Raw genomic sequence first — 12,057 nt, 5'->3', positions numbered from 1 at the left:
AAGCTTATTATATACTTCTTGCGAGATAACTTGTATGATAAAATATATTTTGGGCTTCCTGACTAGACCATTAAAAATTTTTAAACAATGTCAATAAGTTTCTATAAGAAACTATCTCTGACCCCAAAATATAAGCTCTGTAGAAATAATATTTGAAATAGTATTTTTAAATTGGTCATCAGTCTCCTTAAAGCATACATCTATACAGCAGATATTGGAGATTTCCTAACAAAGATGTGTTAAAATTCATAAAGGTACCTCACTCCTAATTCAAGCCTTTGTCCTCAAGATGCCTCATTACTGTATTTGCTTGTCACACACATTTTTTTCATACCGATAGCTGCAGGTTTTCTAACTTCTTCAGAGAATCGGAGGTAGGGCAGTATATTTCCCTCAAAACGTTTTGCTGTTGCCCAAAGAGTTCTTAATTTATTCAGCCACAACCATTTGTAAAGGAGGATGGCAAAAAAGGTGTGTTTTTTCATGATGAGGACTTGTATCTTCATCCTTTAGTTTACTCTCCAAACTGACTTGCTTTGCAATATGGGTCATTGCTTCACGTCTTCCTGATCTGGTATTTTTTATTTTTCTTCTTGGCTATATAGTGTAAAGTTCAGGGTAGGGAGGATTAGAGTTTGTTTTCTAAAGCACTGATTTATTTCTGCTTCTGGCTACCACAACTGTATATAGCTACACAAAACATAATTCAAAACTGATCAGTGCATTTTCATGAGTCATTCTTGTGTTAGGTGAAAAGTATGTCCAAATGGCCACATTTCCCTTCAAGCTAGAAACATTTAAGTGATGTTCATTTATCTGTTGGCAGCTTGTTGTTGTTAAAGATTTGTGGGCAGGGGCAGGAATCTTCCTCACATTGGATTCCCAAAAGGAAAAAGGTGATTTACCATATAGGGGGAAAGGGGTATAAATTTAAAGATGTAAAAGGTGAAGAGGTGAAATGAAGAGTGAGAATAATTGCTGTGAGCAAAATAAGTGACTGGTTGAGCAAAATAGTGACTGGTTTGTTTTAATCAGGGTTGTTGAACATATTGGCTTTTCATAGAATGCAAAACCATAAACTATGGTTTTCAAACAAAATTTTTACACGTAATACTAAACCTTGACCAAACAAATTATAGTATAGTTTAATGGAGTATGTGAATCAAATATGTTTGTTATGCAACTGATCAAGGATTCATTCATTCATTCCTTGCCATAGGGGGTCCAAATGTCACAATAGCACTCCCAATAATGATGTTAAAGCCATGCCCTCTTTTTTGCATGCATTATGTACCATTGCATCTGCCATCTTGACTTTTTTGACCTTCCCCTTGGATACCCCTGCTCCCTGCTCTCTAGAAATCCTGACTAGATTTTTAATTTCTGCATCCTTTTCCACATGGGTACTGTACTGCAGCTGGATTCATTTTCATCAATGATAAACTTGATTTGAGCACAATGATTACCAAGCAATAGCAAGCAAACGCTACATGTTCAAAATTTTCCTACTACACATATGGCCAGTCATGTTGCAGACTGATATGTTACAACCATTTGCCAGTCTCCCCCAGCAACTGAGAACCCTTTCAACATCCTAAAAAAAAAGTTTCTAGATCCCTGTGAAGACATAAAATCTGTCCTGCTAAGCCCATTTACAGTTGTTTTTAAAAAGGTAAAGGTTTCTCTGTCAGTCATGTCTGACTCTAGGATGGGGGTCCCCAACCTCCAGGCTGTGCAAAGACTTGTAAATGTAAATTTAGAAATAAGTGCAACAATTTTTAATACAAAAACAATTCTCATGGAATTTATGATCAGAGGACCTGCATGGTTGACACCTTAGCTGGCAAAACAGTTGGCACGTCAGTGGACTGGAGCAACATTGTCCCTTCTTAGGGTTCTTGGACTTGAACTAGCGTAGTTCAAGAGGGTGTGCCTAAACAGAAGAAATGAACCCTAATCCTCACGGTGAGGGGAATGGATGCTACCAAGATCACCTTGCACATACCTTCCCCCCCCCCCAAAAGCATCCTCAAGATACATTGAGGATGCAACTGTTAGACTTTCCAACCAGGTCTTTGGCTTCTGCAAATGTCTAAATTCTCCATCTTCCATATCTGGAAGGATTCAGCTTGGGGAAGCCTTCCTTATAGTCAAACTAAGAAAAAAAGATGGCCTATGTTAAGTCTCTCTCTTGTCCTGGGAGGGGGGTGGGGGGCAAGAGTAATTCCATTTCCTGTATCTAAACTACAATTTCATTTGTATGTTATAGCTCTTCCCAGTAGAAAGATGTAATGTTGCTCAATGTTTGCCTTATGGTGTTAACGGGCTCACTCTCATGAAACAAACCTGCCCCCGAACCAGTTTTACATGGCATGCCCTTATGCCACTGTGTTCATCTCAGCCCAACCCCATAGAAAAGGCAGCTTGCAGCTGCACTTAGTTATTCCAGTTTTAAATAAACATTTTCCTTCCTCTGTCCCACAGTGTTTGCCATGGACATGGCAGGGGACTTTATCGACAATGTTGTTGAAGATGCACTCAGGGGCTAAGATTTGGCCAGCTTCTACTGGCTACTTTAGTGTGGTGCAAAGACATTCTGCCTTCTCCAGTGGCCGAGTTCTGTTCCATGTGACTTGGGTTGTAGGAAACACCCGACTCCTGGCTTCTCTAGGGGTGTCTGAACCTGTAATGCCTGGCTGATGGTTCCAAAAGGGCAGGTCTCACATTAGACAGGCTCTTTATACATTAGGTTTAACAGTGTTTTGAAAGATCCTCTAGGCCCTTAAATTTAGTACTAAATATGCTAGATTTGTTTTTAAAAAGAGAACTAGCATTTTCTGGAGAATCCCATGCAGTATAAAAATTCAGTTGGAACCAGGAAAGAAAGATGAGTTCTCTGGATGTATTTTACCAGTTCAGGCCACCAGTTAGGGCATTACTGTTTTTTTCCAATAAGTGTTCTGTGGCTTTTTTTGCCAGGTCCGTAAACAGAAAGTTGGCCTTCTAAATGCTAACTCCCAGTTCTGGCTGGCTGGTGCAGCTCAAGCTGGCAAAAACAAGAGGCTTCAACCATTACCCAATTCTTTGGTTGCTCCTCCAAGACTTTTAGGCTAACTGCGGATCTAATTTTGGTGCACTTCCATCATTGTGCCTCTTCTACAGACTATGTCCAGATGTTGCCTCTCTTGCCATTTCACTGCAGAACTTTTTCAGCACACCCCACTTTTCCCTTCAGGGGTCAAGAGCATGGAGTGCTAACTGCACCCTTCCTCTGTGCCTCTGATTTGTCACTCAGGCAGCTTGAAAGGTGGTTTTTTTCCCCCTACCACTATTCCCCAAACTGCATTGGTTCCCAGTAGGCTTCCGGGTGCCATTTGAGTTCCTGGTTATCATCTACAAAGGTTTTGTGGCATCAGATCAGGTGATTTGTGAGACCACCTGTCTCCAATTATTTCTGCCTGCCCCACCAGATCTGACCAAGTGGGCATGCTCCAGCTCCCATTTATTAGGCAATGCCATCTGGCAGGACCCAGAAAGCATATGTTCTCTGTCTGCCCCCTGCAACAGCACCCTCCCCTTCCTCCCCCCCCCAAGCTTTGCATGGCCCCAACCCTCCTTGCTTTTTCCAAAGCATTCAAGACGTGGATGTTCCTCTGGGCATTTATTTTATTTATTAATCAAATTTATTTAGCTCCTCTGGGCATGAAGCCAGGGTGTGTTTTTGTCATATTGAACCTTGTTCAATAAACTGTGATTTATACTATTTTTTTTTATTGTTCATTTAATGATTACTGCATTTTTTTTTCTAGTCCTGTGTTAGCTGGCCAGAGTCACAAATCTGAGTTGGGTATCCATTTGCATTGATTAAATAAACAAACGGTGGTCTTTTCCCAAGGTTTGTCACTTTGTGCATTATTCTTTTAGGAGTAATTTTCATAATAAGGCAATTAACTGTACAGTTTTTGGTACAGTTTTTGTATCTAAAGTTTTTGTATCTAAAGCTGTATGGATAGTCCTCAACGTATGACCACAGTTGAGCCCAAACTTTATATTGTTAAGTGAGAAATTTGTTAAGTGAGTTTTGCCCCATTGTGTGACTTTTCTTGCCACATTTGTTAACTGAATCACTGAAGTTGTTAAATTAGTAATATGGTTGTTAAGTGAATCTGGCTCTCCCATTGACTTTGCTTGTCAGAAGGCTGCAAAAGGTGATCACATGACCCTGGGATACTGCATCCGTCATAAATATGAACCAGCTGCCAAACATCCAAATGTAAACCATGTGACTCTGGGGATGTTGCAACGGTCATAAGTTTGAAAAATGGCCATACATCACTTTTTTCAGTGCCATTGTAACTTCAAACAGTCACTAAATGGACTGTTGTAAGTTGAGGACTACTGTATAAATATTGGGATCTGGGAATTTGTTTGAGAGAATTTTAGCAAAACTATAAAAATTCTTTGCAAACTGCTCTTTAAAATCTCTGATAAAGCACCACAATATCATCATTTTCTGATACAAGTGCAATAAATTATTGAAAAAATGTCATTTTGCATGAAGTATCCCCTACTAATAAACTTTCCCCCCTCCTCTGTCCTCCCTAGTAATCTCAAGTCCTGGTGACTACAGCAACAAATCCTGGCAGTGTTCCTGGGCAACCTTTGCAGAAATAAGAATAGAATAGAATAGAATAGAATAGAATAGAATAGAATAGAATAGAATCTGGAAGGGACCTTGGAGGCCTTCTAGTCCAGCCCCCTGCTCAGGCAGGAGAATCTATACCATTTTAGACAGGTGATTATCCAATCTCTTCTTGAAAATTTCCAGTGATGGAACACCCACGATTTCTGAAGGCAAGCTGTTCCAGGTTGATTGTCCTCACTGTCAGGAAGTTTCTCCTTAATTCCAGGTTGCTTCTCTCTTTGATCAGTTTCCAATCATTGAAATGGTTTGGCAGTTCCTTGTTCCAGGGCTTGGAGGACATGACTGGTCTGAAGTCACTTATCAGGCTTCCAAGCTTAAGTCGGGAACAGAATTCAGTGTCCAAAAGTTTAATCTAGCACCTTAACTACTAGACCAAACTAGCTTATATCTAGGCTATTTCTTTGCCATGCCATGCCATGTCACGCTTGTTCATATTCTCTAACAAATAAGCCTATGTTATACAATTCAATCAAGTATACCAGAGTAAACTGAAATCTGTTTTCCAGAAAGCAGCAAATATTGCTCCCTCTTTCTGTATTTATGGTGGGGAAGACTTTTTTCCCCTTTAAGTTCCAACTGAAAGCAAAGAGATCTCATTGTGTTATAATCATTGTTTCCTGTTTGTTACCTAATTACATCATTTCCTGTTTCCTGTCTGATTAAATCCTTGCCAACTGTTTTTTCTCAAGCATTAACCAACTTCCCACTCTCCCTCCCCCTTATTGTTAAACAAAAATATTATAATAAATACATTTGTAGCTGGAGGTTCTGACAAAAGAAAAATGCAACATGCTCAATTACTCAATTGCCAACATTAACCCAATATGGTTACACTGTTTCCTATTAATTACATGTTTTAATGAAAACTACCCACTTTAGTCCTTAAAATTCTGTTCTCCAACTACATGATCTAGGATATTTTTATCAATAACGTGACTGATAAAATTTCCTGGCCTCTGCAACCATATCTACCTGTATAAGGTGTGACTGAAGAAATGGTTAATCTTTAAACAAGCTCTTTAAACAGCCTATACAGGTTTAACATAGTTTTGGGGAAAAAACAACAGAACATTTTTTTAAAAAACGATGGCTATAGCTTTTTTGAAAGAGCAGTGGTCCTATGATACACAGAAGATCAATTTCAAATATCCTCTCAGGAGATATGGTGAACTGAAGGAGCCTCCATGAAACTATATTCAGCAAAGACCAAGGCACTAACGAATGTATCTTTTCCTCAGAACCTCTTCAGGTAAAGAGAGGATGGGTGATCACCGACATGTGCTTCGGATGGCTGTTCCTCATGAAGAGACAGCAGGATAGCAGTTTTTCATGGATTTGAGTACTAGGAGACAAAGGGATCAGCCATCTTGCTTGCAAACACGGTGAAGCCTTTAAAGGACATTAAGTTCACAACCCTCACTTTCTAATCACTTTTGAAAATCGCTTATTATATTAACCATCTTACAGCTCTTTGAAAGCTTTGGAACAACAGTTTGAAATAGTTGGGTGAGTTTATCTTCAACTCTGAAAAAAAGTGTTGATGAATCTGGAGCTATAATTCCCACAAAGGTGATGTGGGATTGACAAGAAAATCAGCATATTAAATGAGCAAGGCTGAAAGAAAAACAAATTTAGGCATATGAGATTTTGCTTTGATGATATCTGCTTTCCATATGTCTTCTGAAGGCATGTCCACATACGGAACAACTCAAAAACAAGGTTCATGTTCCATGTTTTTCTACAATGACAACAAGTAGTAAAAAGAGGGCTAGAACTGTTGCAAGATGGGGGGAGCCCTTTTCCATGCAATTTTCGTGGCTGAAATTGATATCCTGGGACCTGCATCTTTTTTACCTTAAAATGGAAGAAGTTCTCTGCTTGAATATGGTGGTTTGCATCGAGTTTGAAAAGTGTATTCAGTTCTGTTTTGGAAAAAAATAACTCTGAAAAACCATTTGGCTCCTGCATACCACAACTAGTTGGATTCCAAAAAAAAAAATGTCATTGCAGCTGTTGATTTGCCTATTATTTTTATATTAATAAATAATCCTATATATACTTTGGGGACAAGCAATATTACGCAGAGCACAGAAAATGTTTATTTGTATTGTTGCATTCATCATCTGATATGTTTAGTTATGCCATTCTAGTTTTCATAAATATCAAGGAATGTGGAGATTGAGCTGCGGTTAGAAGGATATAGGATTTCAAGCTGGACTTCAGATTGATTTGACAGCTGCTATTCAAACAACTAATTTGACCTTGCAGTCACTAGGCTCAAAGAGCAATTTATAGTGCAAACCTGAACCAGTAGAGGGCGCTCCAGACTCACTTGTGGCACTCAAGAAGCACTAATCGTGCCAATTGCTTGCAATTTCCAGTTTGGGCAAGAGAAAGCTTTCTCTGTCTTATCCTACAACGCAGTCTCCAAGGTGTTTTTTTTTTTAATCACACCCCCACTTTTGGTTCAAATGCAGTTAATTCTTATAGGCTGAAATCTCTTAGGTTACCTTAAGAATAGACTAGACTAGACTAGACTAGACTAGACTAGACTAGACTAGACTAGAATAGAATAGAATAGAATAGAATAGAATAATAACAGAGTTGGAAGGGATCTTGCAGGTCATCTAGTCCAATCACCTGCCCAAACAGGAGATCCTACACCATTTCTGACAGAAATGGCAGTCCAGTCTTTTCTTGAAAGCTTCCAGTGATGAAGCTCCCACAACTTCTGAAGGCAATCTGTTCCATTGGTTGATGGTTCTCACTGTCAGAAAATTTCTCCTTATTTCTAGGTTGAATCTTTCCTTGACCAGTTTCCATCCATTATTCCTTGTCTGGCCTTGAGGTGCTTTGGAAAATAGGTTGATCCCCTCCTCTCTGTGATAGATCCTCAACTATTGGAACACTGCTATCAGGTCTCCCCTGGCCCTTCTCTTCACTAGACTAGCCATGCCCAGTTTCTGTAGCTGTTCTTCTATGAAACAGGCAAGAAGAGAAAATGGATGTAAAAGGGAAAAGTGCATTGTATCATACTGTACTGCCCCAAAGTGGAAACCAGACCCCTCCTCCCTCTGTTTCCATCCTTCTAAATTAATAAACCTAGCACTGCACGTTACCCTCAAACTGCAAGAGATCGGTTGAGATTCCTGGTAAAAATGAACTTATTCCTTTCTCCATGCTGGTGACTTGGGGGATTGAGAAGATATGTTGGAAGAGAACATGAAGGGGGCTCAGAGAACTAACAACATTCACATTCGGATGGTGGCCTTTCCCATTCCTTTCCTTCAACACATCCAGCCTGTGGTGCTTTAACTGATCGGGCCTGAAGGAAGGGAGCCTTTAGACAAATCCAGAAAAATCTGCTGATTGGCCTCCCTCTTTCTTCATTACCAAAAAGTATCTTTCAACTAGCAGAATAATTCATAACTGTGTCCTTATTTTTAGAAAGAGAAGGGGCTGGTCTAGCCTTCAAAGCGGAATTGTGTTGGCTGCCACAGCATGCTTCTTCAATACATTCCGTCACAAACAAAGGGCAATCAAAAAGGGTTGTGGGTATGGTTTTCAGCGATTGAAGGTGAAGCATTAGTGGTGAGACAACTCAGTATTACTTGACCTAATTTGTCAGCTTCCTTTTGTCCCTGTTCTCCAGGCCTTATCCTTCCATCAGTATTGCTTTAGCTCTAATTGCCGGTTGTTATAAATTGCTGGAATGCTGCCAAATACATCTGAAAGGACAGAAGGAACTGAGCCAGCTTTTCCCAACCTGGTGGCTTACAGATACGTTTGGACTACAATTCCCCAAAGAACATGGACAAAGGTTGGGGAGGGCTGATTTAAGCAAGGAGCTGTAAAGTGATTTTACTGATTCTTTTGCAAAGAGTAGAGATACTGTACTTGTATCTTAAAGAAGCAGCTGCAGAATCTGAGATTCTTCAGATATTGTTGAACTTCCACTTCCATCAGCCCTAGTCAGCATGAAAAAAAAAGGCCAATGAAAGTTATACAAATAATATTTGAAGGATCCTAGGCTAGGGTCTTCATTTTAGCTGGAAAATATCCCCAAAGTATTACTGCCCTAAAGATGCATTCTGTCTTAGTTAAGTCAGGAGAATTTTTGTAAGGTGAAACAATAAATACAAACTTTAAGGATGTCTTCTCCTCTATAACTCTTGCTTATAAACTGAGATTTGCCTCAAAGGCTCTTTGGGCATGGCATTGTTTAATATGCCATTAGACTCTTAAAGTTTGTTGTTAACTGCGAAGTCATGTCCAACCCATCGCGACCCCATGGACAACATTCCTCCAGGCCTTCCTGTCTTCTACCATCTTCCGGAGTCCATTTAAGTTCACGCCTACTGTTTCAGTGACTCCATCCAGCCACCTCATTCTCTGTCGTCCCCTTCTTCTATTGTCCTCAATCTTTCCTAGCATTAGGCTCTTCTCCAGTGAGTCCTTCCTTCTCATTAGGTGGCCAAAGTACTTGAGTTTCAACTTCAGGATCTGGCCTTCTAAAGAGCAGTCGGGGTTGATCTCTTCTAGGACTGACCGATTTGAACGCCTTGCAGTCCAAGGGACTCGCAGGAGTCTTCTCCAGCACCATAGTTCAAAGGCCTCAATTCTTTGATGGAGGAGCCTAATTTAATCTCTGAGAAATCTGAAACAAATTATGATTCAATCTCTGCCTGAAAACATCCCGCAAGTAAGATCTCACACAGCATGTCATCTATCCCAGGATGTAATCCTGTTGCATTGCTCAATTGCTCTTATTATCAAGAAATTTCTCCTAATGAAATCTACATGATAATCTTTTATCTACTTTCTTTGCAGTAAGCAATAGGAACTCCGCAGAGCTTACTTCTCAATAGAGGTGTGAAGGGTTGCATTGTTAGCAGCTTAAGCCCTTTATATCTAATTCTGCTTTCTGGCCTGCAAAGAAAAAGCTTCTTCTTCTTCTGTTAGACAGTTCTTCAGCTATTACTGAATCTTTTGATATTTTCTTATAGTTGTCCTTCCTCTTGAAGGGATACAAATTCCTGCAATGTACCGTAAACCTTACTGAACACAAGGAGGTTTATTTCCAAGTACATGAACTTATACAGTGTAAGTTTGCAGATGTAAAACTGATGTTTGACATCCAAAGTAAAAATTTCCTGTGGAAGAATAACTAATGGACTTGTCCAAAGGAACAATGTTTTGCTTTGGTCCTGAAAGCAAAAAAAAAGCTAACTGGTTAAGAAACACCCTACCATGCATTACTTTGCCAAAAGGACTGTGTCCATAACTGCTGTTCTGTTCCAGTTGAAAATAATCCTTCAATTAAAAGGACGGGGGCTTGTTTCTAAGGTGATCATAAAAATATTTTTCCCCCTCTTCCCCTTTTTCTCAGGCAATGTATCCTATAATAAGGAGAAATAGTCCAGATTCAAACATGTATTCTCTTTTTTCTTTCAGAGCAGCTACTTCTGAGCTTCAACCTTGACTAACATAGCCTCTCAATCGGCAGGAACCATTTCTGAAGTGTGCTCTTTCCCTTTTTGTATCTTAGTATCATAGTTTATGGACCAGTAGCCATACTTGACATTTTAACCAAACTACGATCACATTCACAAATTGGATTGAATGATGGGAAGGACAAGTCCCAAAGGAGCTACTTACCTTGCGCCCTTCCTCCTCCTAGTGTTCCCTATCTTCTCTATTATTCAGTTCAGCTTTGTGTTTTCCTGAGCAGTTTCAGACACAAAGTCCTGAGTTACAGCTACCCATTATTTATTTTCAAAGGACAATAAGAACAGCCACGGAGTCTGTATGAACCCTGCTGCAAATGGAGATTGAAATACTTTGCTTTTCAATTAGATAGCTTCGCATTCATGCCTCAGATAGAGGTATCTGGTCAATATGAGTGGGGGAGTTTGATGGTCTCTAAGAAAGATTTTCAGGGGGCATCATACTGGCTCTGACAATACTGAATGCAGCTGGGTGGTGCAGGGTAGAGTCTATCAATGCTGTGAGGAAACTTCATGCATTCTTGGTAATAAAACAGCATCTCATTAAAAATGTGACAATGCATAAATCAGACAATTACTTTAGAACAGTGGTTCTCAACCTGTGGGTCGGGACCCCATTTAGGGTCGAACGACCATTTCACGGGGGTCGCCAAACAACGCAGTCCGCCATTTTTTCCCCCTTTTCCTTAGGTGTGCTACTCCCTTTTATTCTATTGGCTTTTGAAAGCCAATAGAATAGACCCTCTTGAATAGAGTCTAATTCTATTGGCTTTCAAAAGCCAATAGGAATTGTCCAGGCTGTCTCTGCCCTGCTGAGCCCGCCAAAAGTCCCATTCTGCAAACAGTGCTGCACCAGTTGAGTAGTTCTCAACTTACGACCGGTTGAGTAGTCCTCGACTTATGACCGGTTGGGGGTCGCGGTATTAAAAAGGTTGAGAACCACTGCTTTAGAAGATCCTAATACACATTCAGACTTTAAATGCTGAAATTAAAGAGGGAAGGAAAGTGTATCTGTAAACATCTGGGAGCTGTCATTTTAACCCAGAACTTGTACAATATGTAGAAGAAGCAGCTGCCGAAAGATAGAAGTCTTGATTAAAATATAACCCTAGCCATGAAATCTCTGAACTGCCTCACTCTCAGCTCCTGAGCTTTTCCACAAAAACAAACTTCAGAGGAACTTGGATCTCAAGTTACCAGCATAATGTGTAATTGTCCTTAATGTCTTCCTCAGCAATTTTGTGGCGGCCAGTATTTTATGGTGAGGAAAAGAGCCGAATAACATTGTCTAAACCAGGGGTAGGCAACCTCAGCTCTTTTATGACTCATGGACTTCAACTCCCAGAATTCCTGAGTCAGCATAGCTGAGAGCCGAGGTTGCCTACTCCTGGTCTAAATCATGGCAGGAGGAAAAAATGGAGTTGGGTGATACTGAAGTGAGATAAACATAAAGACTATCTTGCCTACTGACTGCCATTCCACAATGAGAATTAATTAATCACTTCACTGAATTGTTCTAAATTAGTTTTTCCCCATCAGTCTGATACATGGGAAATTCTAGAGTTATCAATCTAAAAGCACCTCAAATTAAATAACAGATTTCAAATATCAGCAGAACAGGTTTGAAGACTAATTATCATTCTTTCAATATATAACTTTATTAAGTAGATTGTGGAAATGCCATGGACCTAATACATCTTGACTTCAGAATAGCAATGCCAAAATTATCTCCATGACATTGTGATTTGGATAGCTTAAAAATTAAATGGATGCCTAGCCCAAAAACAGGAAGAGTCTAGTACAGTGGTAGCGAACCTATGGCACGGGCGCCAGAGGCGGCACTCA

This window comes from Crotalus tigris, unplaced genomic scaffold (assembly GCF_016545835.1).
Source record: "Crotalus tigris isolate CLP2741 ecotype Arizona unplaced genomic scaffold, ASM1654583v1 scf7180000024286.1529876, whole genome shotgun sequence".
NCBI classification, from domain to species: Eukaryota; Metazoa; Chordata; class Lepidosauria; order Squamata; family Viperidae; genus Crotalus; species Crotalus tigris.
This window is presented reverse-complemented; position numbering follows the sequence as displayed.